Source organism: Miniopterus schreibersii, assembly GCF_964146895.1.
Source record: "Miniopterus schreibersii genome assembly, chromosome: 2".
In the NCBI taxonomy this organism is placed as follows: Eukaryota; Metazoa; Chordata; class Mammalia; order Chiroptera; family Miniopteridae; genus Miniopterus; species Miniopterus schreibersii.
This window is the reverse complement of record NC_138102.1, coordinates 197,033-212,612: the sequence shown is the minus strand read 5'-3', so window position 1 is coordinate 212,612 and position 15,580 is coordinate 197,033. Positions and strand designations below refer to the sequence as shown.

Sequence of the window (15,580 nt, the reverse complement as noted above, 5' to 3'; positions counted from 1 at the left end):
CTCTGTATCAGCCACATGGCTCTGGTGGGACTCAGCCAACAGTGGGTTCGAGACGGTGCAACAAGTCAGCCTGAGTGGTGGGGAGATGGAGGTCATTGCTCAGACCACATTGGAAAGTCACTCTGCCCACAAGAGGAAGAGCTCCGCACCCTCATGTGAGCACCATACGCACTGCACACAAGACCAGCTGATAGCACAGCCACCGTGGGCGTGGCACCAAGACTGAAGTCACCTGCAGGGTCCCCAGGATGGAGCAACCCTGAGCAGCACCACCTGTCACACTCAACTCAGCAGGGGGCTGATGGGGAGACTCTGATGGACCAAAACCCTCCCCAGTGGGAGCAGCCAGAACTGACACCTGGAGGGACACAGAGCAAGACCCAGGGCAGCACTCAGGGGTTGCACAAAGACACTCGCTCAGAGGGGTGTGCAGATGCTCAGAGAGGTGTGCACAGACACTCAGAGAGGTGTGCACACTCAGAGAGGTGTGCACACTCAGGGGTGTGCACAGACACTCAGAGAGGTGTGAACACTCAGAGAGGTGTGCACACTCAGGGGTGTGCACAGACACTCAGAGAGGTGTGAACACTCAGAGAGGTGTGAACACTCAGAGAGGTGTGAACACTGAGAGAGGTGTGAACAGATGCTCAGAGAGGTGTGAACACTCAGAGAGGTGTGAAACAGATGCTCAGAGAGGTGTGAACACTCAGAGAGGTGTGAACAGATGCTCAGAGAGGTGTGAGATGCTCAGAGAAGTGTGAACACTCAGAGAGGTGTGAACAGACGCTCAAAAAGGTGTGCACAGACGCTCAGAGAGGTGTGAACAGAGAGGTGTGAACAGACGCTCAGAGAGGTGTGAACAGAGAGGTGTGCACAGATGCTCAGAGAGGTGTGAACACTCAGAGAGGTGTGCACAGACACTCAGAGAGGTGTGAACACTCAGAGAGGTGTGCACAGACACTCAGAGAGGTGTGAACACTCAGAGAGGTGTGCACAGACACTCAGAGAGGTGTTCACACTCAGAGGGGTGTGAACAGACACTCAGAGGTGTGCAAGATTCTCTGGTAACGAGCTACCTGAATAAGTAAACCCCACCTGGTCTCACAGACAGCAACACTTGGGTTAACTGGGTGTACACGTGTGTGTGCGTGTACCCCTGAGTGTGTGCCTGTGTGTGCATGTACACAGACATGTGTGATGCACGTGTGTCATTCAGAATGTCTCCGCCTGCCGGCATTAACTTCTCTGATGAGGAGCCATCTCAACAATGACAGAGAAATGAGTGGGCTGGGGGCCTGGCTGCCAACATCACAAGTCGGTGCCCAGAATGGGCAGAGACGGAGCAGCACCATCTCCAACACGTGACATGTTTGTCGACTGTGAAGCACATATGGGCGGACTGGGGCGTTTCTGAATGAATCAGCCCGGCCAGGTGAGGGGGCTGGGACTAATATTTTTTCTGTTACATTTCCTGGAAATTAAAGTGACAAAATGTATGTTACCAATAAAAAGTGAGATGAGGTGGGGGCGGGGAGGAGGAACTGTGTGTTCTTTTAAATTGATTCCTCCTAATGTATTAAACTGTTCCAACTGCTGTTTTGCTTTCAAAATACAACAATCTGAGAAATATGGGACAGAAGAGAAACCAGATTCTCTGGGAGGAAAAACAACCACCAGCCAAAGGGCAGAGGGCAAATGTCCTGCATAAAACGGAGGGTAAGTGAGATTCGCGGTCAGGCGAGGCCCCTGCTGGTGTATGACACTTGGAGAGCTCCGGTAAAGAGTGTCTATGAAGCTTCTGAAGGGTACAGACTCTGTCCTAGGCTGTATAACTCTGCTGAACTGATTTCAAAAGAAATGAAGTCCTTTGAGACAGGTACGATCATATGTGTTACTGTAAGTCCCTCCATGTCATTTTTGCAGGTTCTTGCAAATGTCACTTGAGCTCTGGAAAGTGGACGTGGCTCTTACTCATGGGTTAACCACTCACGGAGTGGGTCCTGGAGATAAAAGTGGGCTGTCCAGCCAGAGAGGCAGGTGTGACCCACACACACTGCTCTAGAGGGAGCTCAGGGCGTGTCCCTTGTGCTGGGAAGGCCACCCGCGGGTGCAGGACGTGCTCAGGCAGACTGAGCAGGAGCTCTCCCCCCGAATCCTCCGCAGAGGCCCTGCCCCCAGAGTGTCACTGGCACAGCTGACCATGTCACCAGGACTATGGGGTGGATGCAGACTGACAGTCACTGTGGACCAAGCGCTGTGTGCGACCTTGGACACCATACTGGGAGCCCTGGTCTGATGGGGACATGAGCAGTTCTGCTGGGGGGGGGGGGACGAGTCCCCACAGATGCACTGGGGACGCGGCAGGAAGAAAGGTGATGAAGAGCAGTGAAGGGGGGAAGCATTTTGGTCAGAGGAAGGAAGAGGGACACACCTGACAGACAAGGGCAAGGGCATGGACACCGACCGCCAAGAACATGGCCAACAGGAATTCCATGAAACCAGCAGCCACAAGGCAGCCAGAGTGGTGATACTGATATCAGACAAAACAGGCTTTAAAACAAACTGTTACTGGAGACAAAAAGGGGCATTTAGAATAAAAGGTCAGCCTGTCAGAAACACAACAACTGTAAGTATAGATGCACCTTAATAACAACTAGAAACCCTGAGCGAAGACTGACAAACACAAAGGGAGGTGCTCGACGGACTGGCGCAGACCTCGACGCCTCGCCCTTGACCACGATGGAACCGCCAGACGGAGACAGGAGACGTGGGTGACACCATGAGTCAGCCAGACCACATGGGACATTCTACCCAACGACCGCAACGGAATATGCAGCCTTCCCAAGTGCACACGAAACACTCAACAGGACAGGCCGTGCCCTGAGCCGCAAAACAAAGCCCCACAGGTTTGAGGAGAGAAGTAACACAGGCGTGTTCTCCGACCACAGTGCAGCGACATGAGATCAGGATCCGGAAAAACCAAGGCACTCCTGAGTAACCACGGACAAAGGACAAAGCAAACGGGAAGTCGGGAAATAGGTGAAATTAACAAAAATGAGGGCGCACGTGACACACCCCGAGGGCAGCAACGGCGGTGCCAGGGGGACGCGCAGGGCAGCGGGCGCTCACCTCCCGCCCGAGACACTGGGGAAGACGAGCGAAGGAGCCTGAACAGGACGGCCCACAGGAGCTCCATGAGAACACGAGCACAAGGCACTGGTGACACTGGTACCAGCAGGCAGGAAAACACAGGCTCAACAGAAACGTTTTAAACGGAAAATGTAAAAACAAAAGAAAAAATGAAACCAAAAGCTGGTTCTATGAAAAGATCAACAAAATTGAGAAATCTTTAGTCCGACTGACCAAGAAAGGAAGGGAAGGCTGGGGTCACGAGATCAGAAATGAGACAGGGCAGGGCGCAGACCCCGCGGAAGGGACAAAGGGAACAGTGACGACCCTACATTAGACAACACGCGTGAGGAGGGCACATTCCTAGAAAGACACAAGCCCCAAAACTGACTCACGAAGCAGCAGAGCACGAGAATGACCTGTACACGTGAAGACGACGAATTAATAATAAAAAGTCATCCACAAGGAAAGCGCAGATCCAGGTGGCGTCGCCCCTGAATGCCGCCAGAACTTTAAGGAAGAACTAGTCCTAGTTCCTCACAAATGTTCCCCAAAAATGTCAGAGGAGGGAACATTTCCCAACTCATTTGATGAGGCCAGTTTACCCTGATCCCAAACCGACGAAGGCGTCCCAAGAAAAGAAGGCTCAGGATCGATATTTCTGATGAACACGGAGGCAAAACGCTCTTGGTGAAATACTGGCAAAACATAAAATCATCAGAAATTCTTGATAACGCTCCACAAACCAGGAGCAAAAGGGAACTTCCTCAGACTGATGACGGACATCCGCAGGCTCACAGCCAAGGTCACGCCCGGGCTGAGCAACTGAGGCAGGAGCCGGCAGGGACGTGGGCTCTCGTTCTGGAGGCCCTGGCGGGGCGGCGGGGTGGCTGGGTGGCTGGGTGGCAGGGTGGCTGGGTGGCTGGGCAGCGGGGCGGCAGGGCGGCAGGGTGGCAGGGTGGCTGGGTGGCTGGGTGGCTGGGTGGCTGGGTGGCTGGGTGGCTGGGTGGCAGGGCGGCGGGGTGGCTGGGTGGCAGGGCGGCAGGGTGGCTGGGTGGCAGGGCGGCAGGGCGGCGGGGTGGCTGAGTGGCAGGGTGGCTGGGTGGCAGGGCGGCTGGGCGGTGGGGTGGCTGGGTGGCAGGGTGGCTGGGCGGCGGGGTGGCTGGGCGGTGGGGTGGCTGGGTGGCAGGGTGGCTGGGTGGCTGGGCGGCAGGGTGGCTGGGTGGCAGGGCGGCAGGGCGGTGGGGTGGCTGGGTGGCAGGGCGGCAGGGTGGCTGGGTGGCTGGGCGGCAGGGTGGCTGGGTGGCAGGGCGGCTGGGCGGTGGGGTGGCTGGGTGGCAGGGCGGCTGGGCGGTGGGGTGGCTGGGTGGCAGGGTGGCTGGGTGGCGGGGCAGCTGGGCGGCAGGGTGGCAGGGCGGCAGGGCGGCAGGGTGGCAGGGTGGCTGGGTGGCTGGGCGGTGGGGTGGCTGGGTGGCTGGGCGGTGGGGTGGCTGGGTGGCGGGGCAGCGGGGCAGCGGGGCTGCAGGGCGGCAGGGCGGCGGGGTGGCTGGGCGGTGGGGTGGCTGGGTGGCAGGGCGGCAGGGTGGCTGGGCGGTGGGGTGGCTGGGCGGCAGGGCAGCTGGGCAGCGGGGCTGCAGGGCGGCAGGGCGGCGGGGTGGCGGGGCAGCTGGGCGGTGGGGTGGCTGGGTGGCAGGGCAGCTGGGCGGTGGGGTGGCTGGGTGGCAGGGTGGCTGGGTGGCGGGGCGGCTGGGCGGTGGGGTGGCTGGGTGGCAGGGTGGCTGGGTGGCGGGGCAGCTGGGCGGTGGGGTGGCTGGGTGGCAGGGTGGCTGGGTGGCGGGGCGGCGGGGTGGCTGGGTGGCGGGGCAGCTGGGCAGCGGGGCGGCTGGGTGGCAGGGCGGCAGGGTGGCTGGGTGGCGGGGCGGCTGGGCAGCGGGGCAGCTGGGTGGCAGGGCGGCTGGGCGGCAGAGAGAAAAGTCACCCTGATCGAAAGGAAGAAGCGAAACCCCCGCCTGCTAAGGACATGATCCTGTAAGTAAATGACTCCAAGAAACCAATGGAAACGTGAGAGTGAGTTCAGCAAGGCTGAAGATACACGATCGATATAAAAAAAATCAACTGTAATTTTATATATTTGAAATGAATAACCTGAAAATAAGACTAAGGGGACAATTCCATTCACAACAGCATAAGAAAGAAAAAGAGCCCTGGCTGGTTGCTCAGTGGTCGGAGCACCGGCCTGCGCACCGGAGCGTCCCGGGTTCAGTCCTGGTCAGGGGCCCGCCCCTGGGCTGCAGGTTTGATCCCAGCCCCTGGTCGGGCGTGTGCGGGAGGCGACCTGTCAACGCGCCTCCTTTACACCCATGTTTCTCTCTTCCTCCCCTCCCTCCCTTCCACTCTCTAAAAATCAACAGGAAAAATATTCTTGGGTGAAGATTAACAACAAAAAATAAAATAAATACAATAAAATCCAGCTCTCAGGTCCCTAAAGCAGACAGGCACAGACGAGAGCCGAGATGTGTCACAGCTGGGGGAGTGCGGGGCAACCCATCCGCCACAGGAGGAGGTCTCCGAGTGGACACACGGTGAAGTCACACCTGCCACGAACCCACGTGGCCTAAAGTGGGTGACCAAAAACTAGAAACTACAAGAAAAGTCAGCAAGGACACAGCAGTAGGAAGTGTCCACCTCCCACCTCATGTAATGTCACGTAGGCAAAAACCCGTGAAAAAAACACCAATAAAGACGATTCAGTGCGTCTTCAACTACATGGAGACATGCGCACTGACTGCTGTGAGGGTCTCGAAGGGACGGCTCCTCCCAACTCGACCGTCACTCCAACCCGGCCCCCGACCAAATCCCAAACTCCAGGCTTTGAAAACTGGAAACACGATTTCAACGTTTATCCGGATAAATAAATACGTCCAGGGATGAAGGGGGTTCCCCTGCCCACTGCTACAAGACTGATCCTGAAGCGGTCGGCTGTTGCTACAAGAAACAGAAGAAAGGAAAATCCAGCGATGACCCAGAGGAAGCATGAAACTCGGCGGATGATAGAGGTTCCATCAAGAACAGGGTTAAAACTGAGCAAAAGGCAATCAGTTAATTCAGGCGTGGACACCCGGGGGCCTGTGAGGGAAGACGCAGTGGGTCCCGCTAGCTGGGCCTCTGCCGGGATTTGAAGACACGCGAGACTATTTCGTGGTGAAGGTGGCACCCACGGCATGGGGCAGAATCACTCACTCCTCACCCCGAGGTCTGCGCTCTGTGCCAGCAGGGGGAAGGCTGTTCTTGCTGCCACACATTTTACGGAGACACACGGGGCCATTTGGTGGTTTCTATTTATTCTGAAGAATTAGAGGAAAGAACAGACGAGCTGCAGGTGCACATTTTGGGACTTGGGGGAACAGCACAGGCCACAGTGCAGCGGTCGTTATAGCGTGTGGGCCATACTGGGGAACGATCTTTGCAACCATCACAGGCCCTCTGACCAGTCAGAACAACGTGGCATGTTCACGGTGGGGACAGGGCCTTTCATTTTCTCATTACGTTTATGGAGCCCAGCTTCAGGCAGCCACCGGGTGGGGACAGGCGCGAGGCCTGGCTAATTAGAGAGCGTGGGCCTGAGACGGGGCTCCTTTTAGCGATTAGCAGCGACTGGCTCTCACTTTCCACAGAGCGAAATTAAGAAACATCCCCTTTAATTACCGTGCGCTCCAGCTCTCCGAGCACCCATACACACGGACTTTTCTCTCACTAAAAAGGAGATGCGCAGCATTCCCTCGGCCGGAGGAACCGCTGCTTAGAGCCGAGGAAACACTGCCCGTAACCAAGGAGACGCGCGCATGGTCCCCCCAGCCCAGCTCTACTACTGAAAGCTGGACACACCCTCAGCCTCCACCGCCCTGAGGAGGGTAAGTGGAGTCACTGTCCACCACGCGACACTGTGCAGGGGCTCGGCACTCGAGGCTAAACACGTGCGTACCAATGAACTTCACCTGCACACCACTCGACATCAGATTCACGGTGCACACCGAGGTCACCTGTGACGACACGTGCGCGAGAATCAGGCAGCCAGGGGCCACCGAGTCGGGGGGGGGGGGGGGGGGGACAGTGACGCACTGAGGAGGGTGCAAGAACCCTCGAGCGGCCGCATCCTGACTCTTGTCTCTTAGAAGGAAAACACGAAGTGGATCTGCCCGGGGCCAGGGCCGCCCCACCAGGCGGGTGGACCGTGTGAGCACTGCCGTGCTGACTCGTAAGTCGGCACCCAGGAGAGTTATAATAAAGTGAAGGAAACTGTATATAAAGCCCTGGCCGGTTTCACTCAGTGGTTAGAGCATCGGCCTGGGCACCAAAGGGTCACAGGTGTGATTCCCGTCAAGGGCACGTGCCTGGGTTGCGGGTTCCGTCCCCGGCCCAGCTGGGGCGCGTGCGGGAGGCAACCAATAGATGCGTCTCTCTCACGTCGATGTTTTTCTCTCTCTCTCTTTAAAAATCAATGGAAAAAATACCGTCAGGTAAGGATTAACAACAAAAGAAATAAAAGAGAAAAATGTTATAAATGAGGGGATAGGTTAAGGGTTGAAAAGAGACAAAATACTCACTGACTCCATGAAATCGAGGTCTGAGCCCTCGGCAAAGGGCCCCCAGAGTTTCCCAAGACACTCAGTCCCGTCCAGGGCCCTTTAGCCCGCGAAGCTCTTTAGTCCATGACAAGCAATACCTGTCCCTGGGACGGAAAAGCCTGGGCCGTAGTCGATGGAGAGTCTGGAGATGGCGCCGAAGTCCGGCTGCCTCTGCGTCTGAGCCTCGGCACACAGGCGAGTCACAGACCACTGGACGGTACAAGTCGGCGGCGCCGGCAGCAGCCGTGAGCTACCAGAAATTAAAGTGACTTTTCCGGGAAGTCCTCCCAGAACTCCCCTCTCACTCCCAACCGGCTGACCGAGCATTCACATAACAAAGGTCACGCTTCAGACGCTGTGGCTGGTGCTTCCCCGAGAACAATGAAAAACTCCACCGGCCATTAAAAGACCAAAACCCAGGAAATATCCTTCTCAGCTTGTTTCTTTGATTGGGAAACTAGGTTCTGAAACAAAAACCAAACTTAGCAGGTAAGGAAATCACCTTGGCTAACGGTAATTTGAATCTGTTTTTTATCACTATTAACAGTTAAAAAGTTAAAAAATAAAAAGCAAAACCTCAATATTAGAAATACTGTGTGTGTCTGCCACGGAGTCCCTCACCCTCCCAGGCCCGGGGGTGCCCGCCCCTCCCTCCTGCTGCGTGAGCAGCTCCCAGCTCCCAGCTCCCGCCTGACCAGATGCTGGGTTTGGCCGAATGCTTTTTCCACAACTATTTGAATGATCCTATGACTTTTTTCTTCTTTGCCCTGCCGATGGCATGAATTACATTAACTGATTTTCAAATGTTGAAAATTAATTTTCTAAGACCAGCCTCCTGTTCCTGGGATAAAGCAGTGAGTGACCTGTGTCCTTCCACTGTCCCCTCTCCGTCCCCAAGCAAAGGAAACCTGGCTTTGTTCCCAGGCCCCTGAAACTCACCGTGGCCTCTACCGCGCTAACTTGACGGACACTTTCATGATCCTCCTGGGTGTGCTTCCCGGGCCCAGCCCTGGGCGCCCTCCCCGAGCCGGCGCCTGGCTCCCTCTGCCTCCTGCTCAGTCCCTCCGCATTTCTGGAGTTCAGCTCAGCATCAGCCAGCATTCGGTGCTGGGCATCCAGGGCTGCCCAGAACACGCTCCCGGGGGCTGGAAATCCACGTTCTCGGAGAACAGAGGCGTCGTAAGAAAACACTTGGAACACAGTGTTAGGGCTGAACCACTCCGTACGCTGAAATTCTAACCCTAACACTTCAGAAAGCGGCCTTATTTGGAGATTTTACCTTCGCAGGGGACACTGGGTCAAGATGCAGCCACCTGGGGGGAGCCCTAGTCCAAGACTGAGTGCAGCCCTGGTCAGCGGGGAGGTCTGGGCAGCAGCCTGTCTGAATTCTCTAACGTGAAGAAAAGTCATTTTTAACTATCATCTTAGCATCCTGACCACCCCTCCCATACACACACTCAGACTCCTTTCTCCACCTGAGTCCCTTGGACAGAGATTCGAGTCTTGAGACAAGAAAAAAACCTGTATACACACAAAGCATCCTGTCGTTACCAAAACAGCAGGAGCAGCATCTAAGGGGCCAGGTGCTAAACTGTCCCAGAGCCCAGGGCCGGGGGCTTCAGGGGGCAGTTGGGACCATCAGGGCACGAAAATTATTAACAGCAGCAGCAACAGAGAGGTAAGGGAAACAAGGCGAGTGCACAAAAGCCTGGGTTCACAATGATATTCAGGAGAGAAGCGTTAATAGAAAGTGTCCTAAGAAGCACACAATTGAAATGCCAAGAAAAATATAACCAGATAACTACTTGTTATTGATTTTAATGCAAAGAAACAACAGGCATGGGATCCTCTTTGGTGCCTCGGGCGAGCACTAATCTGTTCGTAAAGTCTAATCATGTTCTTTATTTTATCTTTGAAAACAGAAAAGTAAATAAAAGTCTGAGACAAACAGATTCTGGGGACACAGGGGACACGCGGGGAGAGGAACGGCCACAGACAATTAGCCGAGAGCAAGGCCCAACAATTTAACGAGCACCAGTTGTCACAAAAGAAGGTTTATTCCAAAATGACAAATTAGCCGGATCTCCTGGAAGAGCTGCCCTGTCTCCTAGGAGACAGACGTCTAAACAGCCGTTTACCGGGAGTTTTAAGGGAACAGGAGCATTTTTATAACAACAGCAGGCGAGGTCGAGGAGCCATAAGAAATACAGACGTGCAAACCTTTTTGAAAAAGTACCATATTCCTGGAAATAAAGCCAAACCTCCAAAACCCCTAAACCATGAAAATGGGGGCACGAGGGTCGAATGATATAAAAATAACAGCCTGACTGTGTGACAGGGGCTGGGCTGAGCGGCGATGGTTGTGTCTAACCTGCCTGGGTCCACAGGAGCAGCTGGGCTGACCGGGACGTCTGCCGAGGGGCTGCAGGGCCTAAACCTGACACGGTAAACGCTGCAGGGCCCCAACTCCCAAGTTAGTTGCAGAGCTGGAGGACTCACAGGAAAACGGGTGTGTGTGGGCACAGGTGGGTTTACAGTTGCTCCTCTGGAAACGATACAGTGATTAAGTGATGACTAGAGAATAAACTCTGCTTCGCGTACTCACGGCTGTAAACCTACGTTTGCCCACCTGTATTATTTAAATGTTTAATTAGAAGGATAACATTTTAGCCCTGGCTGGGTGGCCCAGTCGGCGGGAGTGTCGTCCTGTATACCAAGAAGTTTTGGGTTTGATTTCTGGTCAGGCACATGTCTAGGTTATGGGTTCCATCCCCAGTCGGGGCGCATACAGGAGGCAGCCAATCAGTCTCTCTCTCTCTCTGCCCCCCTTCCTCTCTCTGTAAAAATCAATAAACAACATATCCTCAGGTGAGGATTTTTTTAAAAGTATAACATTTTACAATATCTTATAATAGAAGGGTTTTCGCCAGTATTGTAATCATTGGGGTGTTTTGTCTGTGTTTGTCAATAAGTTTGGATCACAGTGTCTGAGATCTACACAGATCTACTCTGATAACTGTGAATTAAATTAAATGTTTATAAATGGCTGAACACTCTTAAATTGGTATTTAAATGCTTATTAAACTTTTTGTTGTTAAACCCATAATGCATTAATTAACCATGAATTTGGTGTGCAGATGTGTGGGGAAAGGTTAACTGCTGAATGCTCAAATAAAAATGAATTATTCAATCAGCGTACTCAGTGAATAACCTCAGTGAGTCTTCAACACGAGCATCAGTGAAGCTACTCATCCTGACCCGCCGTCTACACACACCACACGCCACACGCCCAGACACACACACACTCACATACATACAACACAGACACACAGACACAGACACACACATACAACCCAGACACACACAAACACACATACAGACACACACCATACGCCCAAACACATATACAGACACACACAGACTCACACACATGCACATGCACACACACCACACACCCAGACACCCAGACATACACACACACCCAGACACCCAGACACACACACACACATACATACAACCCAGACACACACAAACACACACACATACAGACACACACACCATACGCCCAAACACATATACAGACACACACAGACTCACACACATGCGCACGCACACACACCACACACCCAGACACCCAGACACACACCACACACTCACATACATACAACACACACAGACTCACACACACACACAGACTCACACACACACACACACACACACAACACACACCCAGACACACACCACACACCCAGACACACACACACACCACACACTCACATACATACAACACACACACAGACTCACACACACACACACACACACAACACACACCCAGACACCCAGATAGACACACACACAGACACACGGCCTCACACACACGCACACGTCCACACCTAACACTGAATGGATGACCAGGCCTGAGTTGATGACGTCTCGGTCTTGAAAGCCCTGAATTCAGGTAAAACGACTTCCTGGGAAGCAAAGCAGAGGTTTGGGGAGAGACAGGATAGGCCACGAGGACAACGGCGTCCTGACGGGCTGGTGGGACAGCGGGGAGCCCGCAGGGTCCGCTGAAGCTAGAAAGAGCCAACCACACGGCTCAAGCGCAGGTGTGCTGCCAGCAATGAAATCTACAGGTTTTTATACTAAAAACCGTTTGTTCCACTCAACAAAAATGGACTGAATAATGTTCTGGCCCCAGGAAAAGGCCCGAAAGCACTGCTTCGCCCGTTTGCTCAGAACCCGTTACAGCTTCCCGCCCCGGTGGTGGCTCGAGCACCAGGCTTGTCTTTTTCCCTCGTATTTTCACCTGTTAGAGCCCAGGGCTCACAGCGTTGTGCCCCACGCGGGGCGGCGCTGTCCCTGACACGTCCTGCCCCCGTTCCGGGGGGCATCGGATTCAGGACGTCTCCCTCCCAGGGGGAGTGCCAAAACGAGGGACCCTAACCACATCCTGCCGGTCCGACCACACTCACACCTGTGACTTACCGGAGGCGAGTCCTGCGGCCTGGGTCCCCCTTTCACGTCGGAGTCCTGTCCTCGGCTCATTCCACTTTTAATCAGGCAACACCTTAACCGGTTGATGTATGTCATACGAGAGGGCAAGCCCATTGCACTGACAATAAATTACAAATGCAAGTCCTACTGGGCAGCCGTCGGCGTAAATAACTGTTTTGCTACTTTAAAAATGGCGAAGGAGCTAACTTTACTTACCTGTTATGTTCTGAAACACTGATAAAAGATGAAATATTTACTCTGCAACTAATTTTCCAAGAAATGCAGAAATTCTGTTTGTTCGTGATAAAAATAAAATCTCTAAAGATAAAAGCTAAACATGAATTCAAATAGAAAATAAATATTGTGGCAGCAGGATGCTGTCCCCAAAGACGTCCACACCCCAATCCCGGAACCTGGGAATATGCTATGAAATGGAAAAGGGACTTTGCAGGTGGGATCGGAGCAGCGTCCCGGGCCGAGGAGAGAGCCCCCAAGAGCGGAGGCGGGTCCCAGCTGCAGAGGACTGAGAGGCACAAACCATCGGCCTCTGTGCTGCTGGCTTAAGGACAGAGCAGGGTGAAGACGGGGGCGGTGCAGCCCGGCCGCTGGGAAACGAAGGAACCGGCCTGCAGACACCTTGAGTTTAGCCCAGGGAGACATGTCAGACTTCTGACCTACGGAACCCAGAGACGACACACCCGTGTTGTTTAAGCCAACACGTTCATGGTAACTTGTTACAGGAAAACCCTGCGCTCCCTCAGGATAAGGGCACTGGAGTGTTTACCACATGCCACCCCAAGATTCTATGCATGACTTCACAATGTCACTGCTACCTGACATCAAATACCTGCCTGAAGTACACACACCGTCAGAAACACGGGGTGCACTACAGACAGCGCAGGAACCGCGAGCAGACCTGCCACCCCCGTCCCGCCCCAGGAGCCCCTGTGCCTCGGAGAGCTGCCTGTGGGGTTTGGAACTGTCCCCAGGACCACTGACCTGCTGCGCGCAGATGGGAGTGGACAGGTGCCCTGCACGTGTCCCGTCATCACCGAGACCTGACCCAGCAGGGAAGCCGTCCCCGCACACCTGCCGACCACACGGGGCACAGCACACCGCGCTCTCCCCGGGACCCTTCCTGGAGCCCAGCCCCAGCTCCCAGGGGGCACCGCACACCACACACACACGCACACACACACACACGCACACGCACACCACACACACGCACACACACACCACACACGCACACACGCACACACACGCACACACACGTACACGCACACACACGCACACCACACACACACACACACACCACACACACACACACACCAATTGTTACCTCGACTGGCACTCTGAACAGAAAAGACAAATAACTTTTTCACAAATGTTTGTCAGTGGAAAGGAAAAGTGTTAGGAGGCACACGTCTGGCTCCCTCGGCACCCTCCCCAGAGACAGAGAATCCATACGAGGACGTGGGAAAGCACCCTCCTCGGTCAACGGCATTACAGTGGCTGGTTAGCCAATGAGAGCAGCCTGCGCTCCACGCAGAAACCAAAGTAAATTCAGAAGAACAAATACGGGCGTGAAGGAGGAAATGAAAACCTTAACGTCAAATTTGGCTGAGTGTTTATGCAAATTTTGACGAAGGGAAGCTTTGGAAGGATGACACCAAGTCCGAAGTCAGGAGGAACCGTCCCTAGAAGCCTGGGGCGAATGTGCCTCTCACACGCGGAAACTACAGGCTGGATCTCGAATGGCAGCCGGCCCAGGAAAACATACCTGGGAGTAAACACACGAGGAGTCAATACCTGTGGTCATGACTCCGAAAGGGTAGAATAGGCGTCCTAACAATATAGAAGAGAGTGAAAGGCTGTGCCAGGCACTTGGCTCACAGAGGGAGGGAGAGAGGAGGCCACTCGACAGCACCACCCACCAAGGGAGCAGGGCTGCCAAGGACCTGTCAGGTGTCAAAACAGCAATTTAAAGAGCAGTTCAAAGCAGGTATTAAGTGTGCAGTCTTGGTGGGAGGAAAGCAGGTGCATTTTTCTGGAAATCATACTGAAATTCAATACATGAAAAAATCTGTAAAATCTTCAGGTCTTTTCGAACACTTAAGTTCAAAAATGTATCCGAAGGAAATAAGTAACTGAATAGAGGAAATTTGTCCAAGTGCTATTTACATCACCAGAAACTTGGACCTCGCTGTCAACAAGCCACTGCCTGCAGAGACTGAGCTGTGCCCATAAAATGAAACACTTTGTAGCTATTAAAATAGTTTTAAATACTTTTATTGAGAAGGAATTGCCATAAAATACTGTGTTAATTTGTTAAAACATTGTTATTGGTACAATCATTTTATTAATGTAAATTATATGTATGTATATATGTATTGTGTGTGTATATATATATATATATATATATAGACATAGGAAAATATGAAAAGTAAAGCAAAATGTTAGCATGGCCATCTCTGAGTCTCTTGTCTTGTTTATGCCAATTTTTCCATGATAAGATATATTGTTTGTATGGTTTTTAAAAGGAGACAAACGACGTAGTTTACAATTACAGTGTTCAAAATTTCTACAAGCAGATCTCCGAATTGGCTAAGTAGAAGGCACTTCCACAAATAATTCATATAACTTATTTTTAATATAATTTACTTACTGAACTAAAAACGTTAAAACTGACTTTAGGAGTGGTAGCTACTCGCTGTCTCGTGCCCAGAAGTCCCTGTGGGTAAGTGAAGTCCTGCCACAGAACTTAGAAGACTTTGGGCTCAGAACGGGAGCCCCTCACCTTCTGATGGGAAAGGAGACAGGCAGGTGAGCTGACGCCGTCACGTGAGAGTTTCTAACCACCACGCCAAACACTGGCGACCTTTCCACGCTCTGCCTCCATCTCCTCTGGGAACATTAGAAACTGGACTCTACCAACTCTGCAGGCGATGCTCGCAGCCTCCTGGTGTTCCCGCCAATGGGAGAAAACGCTACGAGGTTTAGCCTAGTAAACAAAAGAACCAAACTGGACCCAAGTGTTTAATAAAGAAAAAACTTAGCGTTGTCCAAGTCAAAAAGCGATGGCTCTTTACCCAATGAAAACCCTTCGCTAATGGCTGTTTCCTGAGCAGGGGCCTCCCCTACATGAGCGTGAGTGGGCACTACTTGTTTCTCTCGCTACAGAATCTGTCTCTGAGCAGCATAGATCTGTCTACTCGTAGTTGCCTTGAGGAAAGAGAATTTTGTTCCGTAAAATAAATTCGATTTCTACATTAAGAATTATGGTGGCTTGACCAGGACCCACGCTGAGAAGTGAGATGTATTCCCTATTG

General features: G+C 53.1%; 1 protein-coding gene across 1 annotated transcript in view; it reads right to left on the bottom strand.

The window, feature by feature from the left end:
• DLGAP2 (DLG associated protein 2) overlaps positions 1-15,580 on the bottom strand; it is a 274,304-nt gene that overhangs the window by 214,902 nt on the left and 43,822 nt on the right. The gene's annotated exons all lie outside the window — the stretch shown is intronic.